Source organism: Triticum dicoccoides, chromosome 7A, assembly GCF_002162155.2.
Source record: "Triticum dicoccoides isolate Atlit2015 ecotype Zavitan chromosome 7A, WEW_v2.0, whole genome shotgun sequence".
Classification (NCBI taxonomy): Eukaryota; Viridiplantae; Streptophyta; class Magnoliopsida; order Poales; family Poaceae; genus Triticum; species Triticum dicoccoides.
Genome location: NC_041392.1, coordinates 516981571 through 517000309, shown reverse-complemented (window position 1 = coordinate 517000309; position 18739 = coordinate 516981571).

Genomic DNA, 18739 nt, shown 5'->3' with positions numbered 1-18739 from the left:
TTGTTTTTAAAAACATGCATATTATGCCAACTCATCAAGAATTTCTACTGGCCACTCTATGTAATAAATTTCATGAGTAGTTGCTGTAATGTTGTATGCTATCATCACAAAGTGCACTCCATCACTTTGTCTATGGTCCAATTTTGTTTCCAATATAATATCACAGTCATGATTTAACTTTAAAGTTCTAGATCATGTGCTTATGAAGTCCCGCAACAACGTGCGGGGTATCACCTAGTTATAGATACGTTGGAGACGTATCAGTAACTTTCCCATATTTCAGATAGGTGTGTCCCAAAAACATGGTTACCCGTACCTCTCCCTCCATTTTCCCATTCATACACCGTCCGCGCTAGAACACCATCCCCACACCAGCATCCTCCGTCCGCCACCCCATCCATCGCCGCCGTCCTCCACGCCATCCATCGCCACCGTCCTCCACCATGTAGGAGTGCCTACCAAGACCACGCCGTCCACTACAAGAGATGGACATTTCTCATCCATGGCGACGGACCAGGAGCCTTGCATCATGTTCTATCGCTACATCGGTGCCGTCGTCCTCTTTACTGGGGCCGCTCACATGACCTTCTTGTCAACTGCAGCGGGACTTATCCCTCGATGCACCCGTCTACCGTTGTAGATCTGCTTCAAACCACTGACAACCATCGCACCCTCGATGCCTACACGGTGCCACAAGAGAGGTTGTTGTGGAATTGTCACGGCAGATGTCCTAGTGTGAGGACTTAGTCATGAGGCCAACACATTTATGTGGAAGCTTGAGAGGGGTTGGTCGGAATCGAGAGACGCGAGGTGGATCACACACAAGACAAGGATTTAGACAGCTTCGGTCCCCGAGAAACATCGTCCAGTAATAGCCATACATGTTGTTTGTGGCTATGTCTCATTATCATCACGAGAGAGTCGCCGGTAAACCGGCTCTTTGTGTCTAGCCCTAGAGATTGTTTCTTCTTCCCCCTCCCTCTTGGGGAACCCTGCCCCTCCTTATATATGTTGAAGGGGCGGGTTACATGTGGAGTCCTATTAGGATTAGGACAAGTCTATCTTCTAATACAAACCGGATACAAGTCCGGGTCTTAACTCCTTGTAAGGTAAAATATTCTTCACGCCTTTCCTCTTAAACCAGCCCACCATTAACATAAACCATACTTCCAGGCCTTGGGCCTAGTCATCCGTCCGTCCCGCCCGCCAGGTTACCAGTGATTCATAATGTTCAGGCAGGTTGCTTTGTAAACCATCTGGTCAGGGTAGGTCGCTAGTGAATCACCAAGTGTCAACCGGGTCTCAAGTAAATCGCCAAGTCCGGCCGGGTTATACTTTCGGCCGGGTTACGCTGCGGGGTATATCCCCGACATTAGCCCCCGGTTTAATTTGGATTTATCCATGTTAAACTAATCTGATCATCCTTAAGTCCTTGTCACTTCCTTCTTCTAGAAAATCCGTGTCAATAGGCCAGCTTCATAATCAATTTGCTGACATTGGTTTGTCACAGGGAAATATTGTGAAGAATAATTCATTTGACTCAGCTCCCAATGCTTAACAAAAATATTGGTCTTTGAAATACTCATCTGATCTTCAGCCGGTTTAAGAATGTAGAACTTTGCCAGTATATCATTGTCGGTTTACAAATATTGATGGCACTGGGTCATAATTGTAGTTAACATCAAGAAATCCGATTTGTTCATCCCAGTCATTAGTCATAAACTGAGTATTCCATATATGTAGCCCCCAAGTGTTGGGTTGTCATGCTTGCAGCAACCTGGGACTTGTAATTACCTGATGCTCATAAAAACTTCAACCAGTGTAGCCCCCAAGGGCCGGGTCATTATGCAATAATGAGCAGGGACTTTGTAAGTATAATCATGTAAACTTTGAACAACAACGTGTATCCCCCAAGGAACGGCTCAGTAAGATAATATTGAGCTGGGACTTGATATATACTTTAATGAAAATAACATCATATGATGGAACCCCCATCATAGGGCTTGAACCCATGTCCACAAGGTTAAGAGCCTTATGCTTTACCACCTGAGCAGTGGACCCTTCAATACAAATGGATTAAAATTATACCTTGAATTGTTGACAGGAGCAATTGGTAGCCCCCAAGGGCCGGCTCATTACGATGTGATGAGTCGGGTCTTCAATAAGGTGAGAAAAAAATGACTTTGCATTAGCCCCCAAGTGTCATGGTTCATGCTTGCAGCGACATGAGACTTGTGTATTTGATGTAATCCCAACTTGAATAATGTAGCCCCCAAGTGCTGGGTCATAAGCCTGCAGTGACTCCGGACTATTCCTTCCATTGTAGAATAAATTATATCCATTGCGCTGAAGCGACTTTGAAAACCTCAATCATAATATTGGTTATTGATAACCATAATAAAAATCCAGCCGTGTTGGCTATTAAAGATTTGAATCATATAACCTGGTTTGAAAACCAATTCCTGCCATATAAACCGGTATATCTGTGCCCATATGATATATGCTATGATGATGTAATGATAATGCAATGTATGACGCAATATATGATGATGTATGTGTATGATCAAGAGGGTTTAAGCTATGGTTTGGATATGACAAGAGCCCCCAAGTAGTCATAATTGTGGCATTGCGCCGATCAAGAGGTGTAGCTATGGTTCGAATACGACCAAGCTCCCAAGTGATTTCCCTGGTGCCCTTATGCCTATCAAGAGGTGTAACTATAGTTCGAACCCATGACCCCCAAGTGATTTCCCTGGTGGCCCTTATGCCTATCAAGAGGTGTGACTATGGTTCGGATACGACCAGGCCCCTAAGTGATTTCCCTCGTGGCCCTTATGCCTATCAAGAGATGTGACTATGGTTCGAACATAGCCCCCAAGTGATATTGTGAGATGTGCTCAAGGGATACCCATGTTTGAGTTGTGTTGTGTAGCAGACTCTCTTTGGCCCCTTATGATAATATTGGCTTGATAGCCGGATTACCAAAGTAACCAGAGTTGTGCTCTTATGATAATATTGGCTTGATAGCCGGAATCAAGAGGATAGTAACGATATGTTCTCTTTGGTGAATACACCTATGTTTGAACAGGAAGCCCCCAAATGATCAATAATATGATAAATCAATAAGGCAGGATACCCATGTTTGAACCGCGCATCATGGCAGCAAGTTCTCTTTGGCAATCTTTATTTTTTTGCAAGAGATAACTTCTTGTTGAACTGGATGTTAAACCAGATATTGGGAGCTTCAAAGCTTTGTGGGAGACATCTTTCCCTTGAACCAGATTTTAAACCGGAATCTTCATTTTCAGCCGGAATTTTTTTGACGGCTTTTAAACTCAATCTTGCGAGAGATTAATTCCAGAAATTCTTAAACTGGATTTGAGAGCTTCAGAGCTTTGTGGGAGAATGGAATTCTCTTGAACCGGATTGTAAACCGGACATTTGAGAGCTTCAGTAAGACCAACTTTGCCTCAGCCGGATTTTAAACTGCATATTTGAGAGCTTCAACGCTTTATGGGAGAGAGATGTCTATTGAACCGGATTTTGAACCGGAATCCTTATGATGACCCGGAACTTCTTCATTGAACCGGGATTTTGTAATTGTCATATACTTTTTAAGCCAGAAATTTTCTGACGGCCTTTAAATTTTCATCAATATAGTAGTAGCCTCCAGGACCGGGTTATCTTTGCGTCCATCGTCCTGGGGTTCTTAAATTTGCTGAAACTGGCAAGATTTGCTGAGTCATGTCATCGTAGCCCTCGAGTCTTAAGACGACTCGAGGAGTTGTCTTGAGACTCTCCATGCTTGGCCATGATATAAACCGGCATAAGTTGTATATCATTGGTGTTGATAGCATAATGTGAATCCACAGAAGGTTGAGGTGACTGCAGCGGGCTATAAATGATCCCATATGAGCCGTGTCAGCAACTCGGCTAATGGTTCTTTCCAACTGGCGATTTGAAGTTTAACCAAACTATAGTGGCGGCGACTTGTGCGCCTACCCATTGAGCCATCCAGTGCAGACGACAATTGCTGATAATTTGCATCCAATTTGAAAGAAGACCAGACTACCCGAGCAGCGACTGGTTTTGTACTCAATAAATAGCTCATGCAGATAGGTGTGGCCCGGTGTGTTGATGTAGACCAGGCCGCGAGAGAAGGACGGCAAAAATGACCGCAGCATCAGAGGCGGCTCGGACAGGTGAGTCGGCCGCGGCGTTGTAAACCGGCGCGGAAGGGCGAGTCAATCGCAGGCACGGTCCCGGTGAGTCGAAGTAGTCCAGGCCGCAGGGGCGGCATCTTGCGCACGTCCATTGAACAACAATCAAGCGTGATCCCGGCAAGATGATATATACCAGGCTGCAAGGGCAGCGGCTTGCGCGCGTCCATTTACCGGGTAATGTGGCAGGGGCGAAACGCCGGGTGCAATGTTGCTAGTACGTGCTCCGTACCCGTGGTATAAACCATGTTTATAATGAATAATTTTCCTACATAACAAAATATACAAACCAAAGTTATTGTTCCCTTGATAAAAATAATACATACCAATAAAATAGATTTAGATGGATATCACCTCATATGTCAGGCCGGAAATTACCCACCGCGGAGTTGATGATCACCACGATGAAGCTGAAATCAATCACAGCCAAGTCGGCCGCAGGAGTAGACAGATGAACCGGCCACGGGCATGGACGACGAGCCAGTCACGTGTGTTGATGAAGAGGGGGGTGGCGACTTACTCACGTATCCATCCAGCCGCACGGCACGGACAAGCACTTAGTGCAAAAATAATATTGGCGCACGCCCCTTTGCGACACGGTGGCTCAGAACGAGGCCGATCGGGGTGGCTCAGTACAGTGACGACGGCAGAAGTGGCGGCTTGAAGCATGACCGTGGCAGAGCCTGGAACTGGCCGGCTCAGCAGAGACCCTCCGGGTCATTCTTCGGGTCACTTAACTTCTTTCAATCAGTAGCAATGACGAAGCTGGTACCGCATGGTAGTCTGACTTGACAGATTGTTCCTGGACGGGCAAGCAGCCACCATAATTCATCTAATATGCATGCGGTAATTAGTACAAAATAGCGCAAATTGAGGACCACGTGTGTACCATCTTTCCTTGGTCTTTGCATGAAGTAATGGCCGGTGCTCAGTGGAGTTTACAGAGGAAACGTCTGACCATGGCTGCCACCCATTAGTCTCCGCTTGCAGTTTTGATCTTGAGCCAAAGTTTTGATCTGGTTGATGTTGATTAAGCTCTGCTCTGAGGGCGCATAGGGAGTGGCGACTTGGTTACTGTTGAACACCAAATCTTGCTGCACGTTCCTTCAGTTAGCGAGGTGTGCATAGTTTTGTCAGAATAAGCTTGCGCGTGCTGTGGTAAAGTCCCGGTGGCTCAGCCGCTTGTCCCACGGTCGTGGGGCCGGTGGTTCAGAACAGCGGAGCAGCAGCGGATTGGCGGCTTGTCGCGGAGACAAGCGGTGCACATCTGCGGCTCAAAAGGAGGCCTCGGCGAAGGGTCGCGGCTAACAACGGCGGCTTTTTAATCGCGCAGGAATGGCAGAGTTAGGCCCGGTTAGACGACGCCGAAGGAGCAGGACTCGTACCCAGTGGCAGATAGCAGCGGCGGCAATCAAAGACGGGGCCACTTCAGCAAGAGGGACAACGACACCGGGACGGTTCGACAGCGTGTGATACGTCTCCAACGTATCTATAATTTTTTATTGCTCCATTCTATATTATCTACTGATTTGGACTATATTGGGCTTTATTTTCCACTTTTATATTATTTTTGGGACTAACCTATTAACCGGAGGCCCAGCCCAGAATTGCTGTTTTTCTGCCTATTTCAGTGTTTCGGAGAAACAAAATATCAAACGGAGTCCAAACGGAATAAAATCTTTGGGAACATGATTTTCTCACCGAACGTGATCCAGGAGACTTGGACCCTACTCCAGGGAGTCAAAGAGGAGGTCACGAGGGTGGGGGCGCCCCCCCCCCTAGGGCGCGCCCCTGCCTCGTGGGCCCCTCGGTGCTCCACCAACGTACTCCTTCCTCCTATATATACCTACGTACCCCCAAACGATCAGAACAGGAGCCAAAAACCTAATTCCACCGCCGCAACTTTCTGTATCCACGAGATCCCATCTTGGGGCCTGTTCCGGAGCTCCGCCGGAAGAGGGCCATCATCACGGAGGGCTTCTACATCATCCTAGCCCCTCCGATGAAGTGTGAGTAGTTTACCTCAGACCTTCGGGTCCATAGTTAGTAGCTAGATGGCTTCTTCTCTCTCTTTGAATCTCAATACAAAGTTCTGCCCCTCTCTTGTGGAGATCTATTCGATGTAATCTTCTTTTTGCGATGTGTTTGTTGAGACCGATGAATTGTGGGTTTATGATCAAGTCTATCTATGAATAATATTTGAATCTTCTCTGAATTCTTTTATGTATGATTGGTTATCTTTTGCAAGTCTCTTCGAATTATCCGTTTGGTTTGGCCAAGTAGGTTGGTAGTTCTTGCCATGGGAGAAGTGCTTAGCTTTGGGCTCGATCTTGCGGTGTCCTTACCCAGTGACAAAAGGGGCAGCAAGGCACGTATTGTATCGTTGCCATCGAGGATAACAAGATGGTGTTTATTTCATATTGCATGAATTTATCTCTCTACATCATGTCATCTTGCTTAAGGCGTTACTCTGTTTTTAACTTAATACTCTAGATGCATGCTGGATAGCGGTCGATGAGTGGAGTAATAGTATTAGATGCAGAATCGTTTCGATCTACTTGTCACAGACGTGATGACTATATACATGATCATGCCTAGATATTCTCATAACTATGCTCAATTCTGTAAATTGCTCAACAGTAATTTGTTCACCCACCGTAGAATATTTATGCTCTTGAGAGAAGCCATTAGTGAAACCTATGGCCCCCAGGTCTATTCTCATCATATCAATCTCCATCACTTTAATCTTGCTTTGCTTTTTTACTTTGCTTTTACTTTTTTACTTTACATCTTTATACCAAAAATACCAAAAATATTATATCTATCTGATCTCACTCTCGTAAGTGACCGTGAAGGGATTGACAACCCCTAATCGCGTTGGTTGCGAGTAGCTATCATTTTGTGCAGGTACGAGGGACTTGAGCGTGGCCTCCTACTAGATTGATACCTTGGTTCTCAAAAACTGAGGGAAATACTTACGCTACTCTGCTGCATCATCCCTTCCTCTTCAGGGAAAACCAACGCAAGCTCAAGACGTAGCAAGAAGGATTTCTGGCGCCGTTGCCGGGGAGTCTACGCAAAAAGTCAACATACCAAGTACCCATCACAATCCCTATCTCTCGCGTTACATTATTTGCCATTTGCCTCTTGTTTTCCTCTCCCCCACTTCACCCTTGCCGTTTTATTCGCCCTCTCTCTCTATCCTCCCTCTCTATTTGCCTCTTTTGCCCGCTTGCTTTTTGTTTGCTCGTGTGTTAGATTGCTTGTTTGTCGCGATGGCTCAAGATACTACCAAATTGTGTGACTTCACCAATACCAATAATAATGATTTCCTTAGCACTCCGATTGCTCCTCTTACCGATGTTGAATCTTGTGAAATTAATACTGCTTTGTTGAATCTTGTTATGAAAGATCAATTCGCCGGCCTTCCTAGTGAATATGCCGCTACTCATCTGAATAGCTTCGTTGATTTATGTGATATGCAAAAGAAAAAATATGTCAATAATGATGTCATTAAATTGAAGCTATTTCCTTTTTCGCTTAGAGATCGTGCTAAAGCTTGACTTTCGTCTTTGCCTAAGAATAGTATTGATTCATGGAACAAGTGCAAAGATGCTTTTATCTCTAAGTATTTTCTTCCCGCTAAGATCATCTCTCTTAGAAACGATATTATGAACTTTAAACAACTTGATCATGAACATTTTGCACAGGCATGGGAGAGAATGAAATTAATGATACCTAATTGCCCTACTCATGGTTTGAATTTGTGGATGGTCATACAAAAATTTTATGCCGGATTGAATTTTGCTTCTAGAAAACTTTTAGATTCGGCCGCGGGAGGCACTTTTATGGAAATCACTTTAGGAGATGCCACTAAACTCCTAGATAATATTATGGTTAATTATTCTCAATGGCATACTGAAAGATCTTCTAATAAAAAGGTGCATGCGATAGAAGAAATTAATGTGTTGAGTGTAAAGATGGATGAACTTATGAAATTATTTGCTACTAAGAGTGTTTCTTCTGATCCTAATGATATGCCTTTGTCTACTTTGATTGAGAATAACAATGAATCTATGGATGTGAATTTTGTTGGTAGGAATAATTTTGGTAACAACGCTTATAGAGGGAATTTTAATCCTAGGCCATATCCTAGTAATCCTTCTAATAATTATGGGAATTCCTACAACAACTCTTATGGAAATTATAATAAGATGCCCTCTGAATTAGAGAATAGTGTTAAAGATTTTATGAATTCACAAAAGAATTTTAATGCTTTGCTTGAAGAGAAATTGCTTAAAGTTGATGATTTGGCTAGAAACGTTGATAGAATTTCTCATAAGGTTGATTCTTTAAAGCTTAGATCTATTCCTCCTAAGCATGATATCAATGAGTCTCTCAAAGCCATGAGAATTTCCATTGATGAGTGCAAGGAAAGAACCGCTAGGATTCGTGCTTCCAAAGATGCCTTTATTAAAGCGTGTTCCTCCAATTCCTATGAACCCCTATTAAATCTTTGTTTTGCAATATGAATCTTGATGAAACTAAATATGATCTTCCTTTACCTAGAAGGCGTTCTAAAGATTCGGAGTATTTAGATCTTAATGATGAAATTGATGAAAGTGGGATTGAAAGAAATAAAAATCTAGATGTTGCTAAACCCACTATATTGGATTTCAAGGAATTTAATTATGAAAGTTGCTCTTTAATTGATTGTATTTCCTTGTTGCAATCCGTGCTAAATTCTCCACATGCTTATAGTCAAAATAAAGCCTTCACCGAACATATTGTTGATGCCTTGATGCAATCTTATGAAGAAAAACTTGAGTTGAAAGTTTCTATCCCTAGAAAACTCTATGATTAGTGGGAACCAACTATTAAAATTAAAATTAAAGATCATGAGTTTTATGCTTTGTGTGATTTGGGTGCTAGTGTCTCTACTATTCCCAAGACTTTGTGTGATTTACTAGATTTCCGTAATTTTCATGATTGCTCTCTAAACTTGCATCTTGTGGATTCCACTATTAAGAAACCTATGGGAAGGATTAATGATGTTCTTATTGTTGCAAATAGGAATTATGTGCCCATAGATTTCATTGTTCTTGATATAGATTGCAATCCTTCTTGCCCTATTATTCTTGGTAGACCTTTCCTTAGAACGGTTGGTGCGATTATTGATATGAAGGAAGGGAATATTAGATTTCAATTTCTGTTAAAAAGGGCATGGAACACTTTACAGAAAGAAAATAAAATTACCATATGAAACTATCATGAGAGCCACTTATGGATTGCCTACCAAAGATGGCAATACCTAGATCTATCCTCGCTTTTATGCCTAGCTAGGGGCGTTAAACGATAGCGCTTGTTGGGAGGCAACCCATTTTTATTCCTTGATTTTTGCTCCTGTTTAGTAATAAATAAATTATTTAGCCTCTGTTTTGGTTGTGTTTTTGTGTTTAATTAGTGTTTGTGCCAAGTAGAACCGTTGGGAAGACTTGGGGAAAGTCTTGTTGAACTTGCTGTAAAAAACAGAAAATTTAGCGCTCACGAGAACTGCTGTCATTTTTATTTGAAGAGTGCTATTTAGTTAATTATTTTTTCAGATGATTAATAGATAAATTCCTCACGTCCAGCAATTTATTTTAGAATTTTTGGGGTTCCAGATCTTGCGCTAGATACAGATTACTACAGACTGTTCTGTTTTTGACAGATTCTGTTTTTCGTGTGTTGTTTGCTTATTTTGATGAATCTATGGCTAATAAAATAGTTTATAATCCATAGAGAAGTTGGAATACAGTAGGTTTAACACCAATATAAATAAAGAATGAGTTCATTACAGTACCTTGAAGTGGTCTTTTGTTTTCTTTCGCTAACGGAGCTCACGAGTTTTCTATTTTGAGTTTTGTGTTGTGAAGTTTTCAAGTTTTGGGTGAATTCTTTTGATGGATTATGGAACAAGGAGTGGCAAGAGCCTAAGCTTGGGGATGCCCATGGAACCCCCAAGATAATCCAAGGACACCAAAAAGTCAAAGCTTGGGGATGCCCCTGAAGGCATCCCCTCTTTCGTCTACTTCCATCGGTAATTTACTTGGAGCTATATTCTTATTCACCAACATGATATGTGTTTTTCTTGGAGCGTCTTATATTATTTGTGTCTTTGTGTCTTGTATTCCACAATCATCCTTGCTATACACACCTTTTGAGAGAGCCATACATGAATTAAAATTTGATAGAATACTCTATGTGCTTCACTTATATCTTTTGAGCTAAGTAGTTTTGCTCTATGTGCTTCACTTATATCTTTTGAGCTATGTAGTTTTGCTCTATGTGCTTCACTTATATCTTTTGACCGTTATAATTTTTCTCTGTGCTTCACTTAGACCTTTTAGAGCACGGTGGTGGATTTGTTTTAAAGAAATTATTGATCGCTCATGCTTCACTTAAATTATTTTGAGAGTCTCTTAATAGCATGGTAATTTGCTTAATAATAGTATGCTTGGTATTCAAGATTTGTGAAACTTTCTTTTGAGTGTGTTGAATACTAAGAAAAGATTGAAGCATGATAATTGTTTTGAGATATGGAGGTGATAATATTAAAGTCATGCTAGTTGAGTAGTTGTGAATTTAAAGAATACTTGTGTTAAAGTTTGTGATTCCCGTAGCATGCACGTATGGTGAACCGTTATGTGACGAAGTCGGAGCATGATTTATTTATTGATTTTCTTCCTTATGAGTGGTGGTCGGGGACGAGCGATGGTCTTTTCCTACCAATCTATCCCCCTAGGAGCATGCGCGTAATACTTTGCTTTGATAACTTCTAGATTTTTGCAATAAGTATATGAGTTCTTTACGACTAATCTTGAGTCCATGGATTATACGCACTCTCACCCTTCCACCTTTGCTAGCCTCTCTAATACCGCGCACCTTTCGCCGATATCATACACCTACCATATACCTTCCTCAAAACAGCCACCATACCTACCTATTATGGCATTTCCATAGCCATTCCGAGATATATTGCCATGCAGCTTTCCATCATCTAGTTCATCATGACACATACATCATTGTCATATTGCTTAGCATGATCATGTAGTTGACATAGTATTTGTGGCAAAGCCACCGTTCATAATTTTTTCATACTTGTCACTCTTGATTCATTGCATATCCCGGTACACCGCCGGAGGCATCCATATAGAGTCATACTTTGTTTTAGAATCGAGTTGTAATCATTGAGTTGTAAATAAATAAAAGTGTGATGATCATAATTTAATAGAGCATTGTCCCAAAAAAAGAGAAAGGCCAAAGAAAAAAAGAGAAGGCCCAAAAAAGAAAATAAATAAAAAGGGGCAATGCTACTATCCTTTTTTCCACACTTGTGCTTCAAAGTAGCACCATGATATAGAGAGTCTCATATATTGTGCTTCAAAGTAGCACCATGATATAGCGAGTCTCATATATTGTGCTTCAAAGTAGCACCATGTTCTTCACATAGAGAGTCTCATATGTTGTCACTTTCATATACTAATGGGAATTTTACATTATAGAACTTGGCTTGTATATTCCAATGATGGGCTTCCTCAAAATTGCCCTAGGTCTTCGTGAGCAAGCAAGTTGGATGCACACCCACTTAGTTTCTTTTTGAGCTTTCATACATTTATAGCTCTAGTGCATCCGTTGCCTGGCAATCCCTACTCACTCACATTGATATCTATTGATGGGCATCTGCATAGCCCGTTGATACGCCTAGTTAATGTGAGACTATCTTCCCCTCCTTTTTGTCTTCTCCACAACCACCATTCTATTCCACCTATAGTGCTATATCCATGGCTCACGCTCATGTATTGCGTGAAGATTGAAAAAGTTTTGAAAAAGTTAGAGTATGAAACAATTGCTTGGCTTGTCATCGGGGTTGTGCATGATTTAAATACTTTGTGTGGTGAAGATGGAGCATAGACAGACTATATGATTTTGTAGGGATAACTTTCTTTGGCCATGTTATTTTGAGAAGACATAATTGCTTTGTTAGTATGCTTGAAGTATTATTATTTTTATGTCAATATAAACTTTTGTCTTGAATCTTTCTAATCTGAATATTCATACCACAATTAAGAAGATTTGCATTGAAATTATGCCAAGTAGCACTCCGCATCAAAAATTCTCTTTTTATCATTTACCTACTCGAGGACGAGCAGGAATTAAGCTTGGGGATGCCTTATACGTCTCCAACGTATCTATAATTTTTTATTGTTCCATGCTATATTATCTACTGTTTTGGACTATATTGGGCTTTATTTTCCATTTTTATATTATTTTTGGGACTAACCTATTAACCGGAGGCCCAGCCCAGAATTGTTGTTTTTTGCCTATTTCAGTGTTTCAGAGAAACAAAATATCAAACGGAGTCCAAACGGAATAAAATCTTCGGGAACGTGATTTTCTCACGGAACGTGATCCAGGAGACTTGGACCCTACTCCAGGGAGTCAAAGAGGAGGTCACGAGGGTGGGGGGAGCTCCCCCCCCCTAGGGCGCGCCCCCTCCCTCGTGGGCCCTTGGTGCTCCACCGACGTACCCCCAAACGATCAGAACAGGAGCCAAAAACCTAATTCCACCGCCGCAACTTTCTGTATCCACGAGATCCCATCTTGGGGCCTGTTCCGGAGCTCCGCCGGAAGAGGGCCGTCATCACGGAGGGCTTCTACATCATCCTAGCCCCTTCGATGAAGTGTGAGTAGTTTACCTCAGACCTTCGGGTCCATAGTTAGTAGCTAGATAGCTTCTTCTCTCTCTTTGAATCTCAATACAAAGTTCTCCCCCTCTCTTGTGGAGATCTATTCGATGTAATCTTCTTTTTGCGGTGTGTTTGTTGAGACTGATGAATTGTGGGTTTATGATCAAGTCTATCTATGAATAATATTTGAATCTTCTCTGAATTCTTTTATGTATGATTGCTTATCTTTTGCAAGCCTCTTCGAATTATCCGTTTGGTTTGGCCAACTAGGTTGGTAGTTCTTGCCATGGGAGAAGTGCTTAGCTTTGGGTTCGATCTTGCGGTGTCCTTACCTAGTGACAGAAGGGGCAGCAAGGCACGTATTGTATCATTGCCATCGAGGATAACAAGATGGGGTTTATTTCATATTGCATGAATTTATCTCTCTACATCATGTCATCTTGCTTAAGGCGTTACTCTGTTTTTAACTTAATACTCTAGATGCATGCTGGATAGCGGTCGATGAGTGGAGTAATAGTAGTAGATGCAGAATCATTTCAATCTACTTGTCATGGACATGATGACTATATACATGATCATGCCTAGATATTCTCATAACTATGCTCAATTCTGTAAATTGCTCAACAGTAATTTGTTCACCCACCATAGAATACTTATGCTCTTGAGAGAAGCCATTAGTGAAACCTATGGCCCCCGGGTCTATTCTCATCATATCAATCTCCATCACTTTAATATTGCTTTGCTTTTTACTTTTATTTTACCTTTTACTTTGCATCTTTATACCAAAAATACCAAAAGTATTATATCTATCAGATCTCACTCTCGTAAGTGATCGTGAAGGGATTGACAACCCCTAATCACGTTGGTTGCGAGTAGCTATCGTTTTGTGCAGGTACGAGGGACTTGAGTGTGGCCTCCTACTGGATTGATACCTTGGTTCTCAAAAACTGAGGGAAATACTTACGCTACTCTGTTGCATCATCCCTTCCTCTTCGGGGAAAACCAACGCAAGCTCAAGACGTAGCAGCATGGCAGTACGAGGCCGACTCAGAGCATATGAGCAGTGGGGGCGGCTTAGCCAAGCACAAGGGGGCACCGGCCAGGCAAGGCACCAGCCAGGCAAGGCGCCGGCTAGAAGGGCCACACCGGTGGAGGCAGGCGGAGAGGCCGAGGAAACCGCTCGAGGCACGGCGACACAGGAGCCAGACCTCCCCTTCTTTTGAGCAGATTGGATCGAGCAAATTGCAATCGGACGCCGGTTTCTGTCCATGGATGGGATAAACAATTAGAACCGTACGTGTGGGTTTATGCCATTGGTGACCCGAAGACTTTGATGGTTTCGTGTAGTATACTTTTTGTGTGGCAGAAACAGTCCTGCCGATCTCGGCGACTCAACCGTGGTGGCGTGCCTTCCAAACAATGTAAATCCTTCCGCGATGATTCTTCATCCTCCAGAAAATTGTGAACTTCTCGATCCTTGGGAGAGATCTCTTCAAGAACTCAACACCACCGTGTGCGGGCCCCATGGTGGGCGCCAACTGTCGTGGAATTGTCACGGCAGATGTCCTAGTGTGAGGACTTAGTCATAAGGCCAACGCATTTATGTGGTAGCTTGAGAGGGGTTGGTAAGAATCGAGAGACGCGAGGTGGATCACACACAAGACAAGGATTTAGACAGCTTCGGGCCCCGGGAAACATCATCCAGTAATAGCCTGATAACCCACACGTCTAGGGGATCGCAACAGCTTTCGAGGGTAGAGTATTCAACCCAAATTTATTGATTCGACACAAGGGGAGCCAAAGAATATTCTCAAGTATTAGCAGCTGAGTTGTCAATTCAACCACACCTGGAAACTTAGTATCTGCAGCAAAGTGTTTAGTAGCAAAGTAATATGATAGTGGTGGTAGCGGCAACAAAAGTAAAGACAGCAAAAGTAATGTTTTTGGTATTTTGTAGTGATTGTAACAGTAGTAGCGGGAAAGTAAATAAGCGAGAACCAGTATATGGAAAACTCGTAGGCACTAGATCAGTGATGGATAATTATGCCGGATGCGGTTCATCATGTAACAGTCATAACATAGGGTGACACAGAAGTAGCTCCAATTCATCAATGTAATGTAGGCATGTATTCTGTATATAGTCATACGTGCTTATGGAAAAGAACTTGCATGACATCTTTTGTCCTACCCTCCCGTGGCAGCGGGGTCCTATTGGAAACTAAGGGATATTAAGGCCTCCTTTTAATAGAGAACCGGAACAAAGCATTAGCACATAGTGAATACATGAACTCCTCAAACTATGGTCATCACCGGTAGTGGTCCCGATTATTGTCACTTCGGGGTTGCCGGATCATAACACATAGTAGGTGACTATAGACTTGCAAGATAGGATCAAGAACTCACATATATTCATGAAAACATAATAGGTTCAGATCTGAAATCATGGCACTCGGGCCCTAGTGACAAGCATTAAGCATAGCAAAGTCATAGCAACATCAATCTCAGAACATAATGGATACTAGGGATCAAACCCTAACAAAACTAACTCGATTACATGATAAATCTCATCCAACCCATCACCGTCCAGCAAGCCTACGATGAAATTACTCACGCACGGCGGTGAGCATCATGAAATTGGTGATCGAGGATGGTTGATGATGACGACGGCGACGAATCCCCCTCTTCGGAGCCCCAAATGGACTCCAGATCAGCCCTCCCGAGAGGTTTTAGGGCTTGGCGGCGGCTCCGTATCGTAAAACGCGATGATTTCTTCTCTCTGATTTTTTTCTCTCCGAAAGCAAATATATAGAATTGGAGTTGGCGTCAGAGAGCATCCAGGGGGCCCACGAGGTAGGGGGGCGCGCCCTAGGGGGGGCGCACCCCCCACCCTCGTGAGAAGGGTGTGGGCCCCCTGGTCTTCATCTTTGGCGAGGATTTTTTATTGTTTTTTCTAAGATGTTCCATGGAGTTTCAGGTCATTCCGAGAATATTTGTTTTCTGCACATAAAACAACACCATGGCAATTCTGCTGAGAACAGCGTTAGTCCGGGTTAGTTCCATTCAAATCATACAAGTTAGAGTCCAAAACAAGGGCAAAAGTGTTTGGAAAAGTAGATACGACGGAGACGTATCAACTCCCCCAAGCTTAAACCCTTGCTTGTCCTCAAGCAATTCAGTTGACAAACTGAAAGAAAGAAAGAAAAACTTTTACAAACTCTATTTGCACTTATTATTGTAACTATGTCAAGCCAGCATTCAAGTTTTCAGCATAGATCATAACTAACCACATATGCAATAATTCTCAGGTCTCACAATTACTCATATCAATAGCATAATCAACTAGCAAGCCATAATAATAAATCTCGGATGACAACACTTTCTCAAAACAATCATAATATGATATAACAAGATGGTATCTCGCTAGCCCTTTCTGAGACCGCAAAACATAAATGCAGAGCACCTTTAAAGATCAAGGACTGACTAGACATTGTAATTCATGGTAAAAGAGATCCAATCATAGTCATACCCAATATAAATTAATAGTGATGAATGCAAATGATGGTTGTGCTCTCCAGCTAGTGCTTTTTAATAAGAGGGTGATGACTCAACATAAAAGTAAATGGATAGGCCCTTCGCAGAGGGAAGCAGGGATTTGTAGAGGTGCCAGAGCTCGGTTTTGAAATAGAGATAAATTGTATTTTGAGCGGTATACTTTCATTGTCAACGTAACAACTAAGAGATGGCGATATCTTCCATGCTAAACACATTATAGGCGGTTCCCAAACAGAATGGTAAAGTTTATACTCCCCCTCCACCAACAAGCATCAATCCATGGCTTGCTCGAAATAACGAGTGCCTCCAACATACATCAGGTCCCAGGGGGAGTTTTGTTTGTAATTAATTTTGATTTAGTTTGCATAAAGCATGGGACTGGGCATCCCGGTGACCAGCCATTTTCTTGTGAGTGAGGAGCGGAGTCCACTCCTCTTGAGAATAACCCGCCTAACACGGAAGATAAGGACAGCCTTGGTTGATACATGAGCTATTCGAGCATACAAAACAGAATGTTTATTTGAAGGTTTAGAGTTTGGCACATACAAATTTACTTGGAACGGCAGGTAGATACCGCATATAGGAAGGTATAGTGGACTCATCTGGAATAACTTTGGGGTTTCAGGGATTGGATGCACAAGCAGTATTCCCGCTTAGTACAAGTGAAGGCTAGCAAAAGACTGGGAAGCGACCAACTAGAGAGCGACAACAGCCATGTACATGCATTAAAATTAATAAACATTGGATGCAAACATGAGTAGGATATAATCCACCACGAACATAAATATCATGAAGGCTATGTTGATTTGTTTCAACTACATGCGTGAACATGTGCCAAGTCAAGTCACTTAAATCATTCAAAGGAGGATACCACCCCATCATACCACATCATAATCATCTCAATAGCATGTTGGCACACAAGGTAAATCATTATAACTCATAGCTAATCAAGCATGGCACAAGCAACTATGATCTCTAATTGTCATTGCAAACATGTTTATTCATAATAAGCTGAATCAAGAACGAGGGACTCATCATATTTACAAAAACAAAAGAGGTCGAGTTCATACCAGCTTTTCTCATCTCAGTCAGTCCATCATATATCATCATAATTGCCTTTCACTTGCACGACCGAACGGTGTGAATAATAATAAGAGTGTACGTGCATTGGACTAAGCTGGAATCTGCGAGCATTCAATAAATAGGAGAAGACAAGGCAATATGGGCTCTTGGTTAAATCAACAATAATGCATATAAGATCCACTTCAACAATTTAATTATGGTCTTCTCCTACTAACCCGCAAAGAAAAGAAAAGAAGTAAAACTATTTACACGGGAAAGCTCCCAACAAGCAAAAGAAGAATGGGAAATATTTTTGGGTTTTCTTTTTAATTATTACTACTACAGCAGAAAAATAAACTACTACTAATTTTTTTGTTTTTCTTAAGGTTTAACAAACACACAAGAAGAAAGCAGGAAAAAGAAAATAAACTAGCATGGATATTACAGTGAAAAAGTATGAGCACCGACATCTAGCAATGAGTGTGTGTAAACATAAATGTAATGTCAGTGAGAAATACGTACTCCCCCAAGCTTAGGCTTTTGGCCTAAGTTGGTCTATGGCCATGGCTGGCCTGGCGGATATCCATAATAATAATTTTTGGGATCGTACTGTGATGAGGAAGAATAGTTGGGATCATACTGATGTGCAGCGGTTATCGCCTGCTGAGCTGCAGCGTGGAGTCGAGCTGCCTCCGCTCTCCTCTCGTACTCTTCTGCCTCCTCTCTGGTAATAACATATCTTCCTTTTGCCTGTGAATCAAAGAAGGCAGGAGCAGGGAGAGTAATACGGGAAACACGTTGTTTATCAAAAATTAAACGATATAAGAGAGGTGATTCAGGCCTCTCGACAAACTGGTGCGAAGCCATAGAGTCATAATCTAAATATGCAGGAGGCAACTCCATATCACCCTCACGAATGTCTATCTCAAGAAAATGAGCTAAGCGGGTTGCGTAAATTCCTCCAAAGAAATCTCCATTATGTCTATTATGATGCAACCTACGAGCTACAATGGCTCCCATATGATAAGATTGATCTCCTAACACAGCACTCCTAAGAATGCTAAGATCAGGGACACACATGTGACATGCTTCATCCTTAGCATTTATGCATCTACCGATGAAGAGAGCAAAATAATGTATAGCAGGAAAGTGAATGCTCCCTATGGTAGCCTGCGT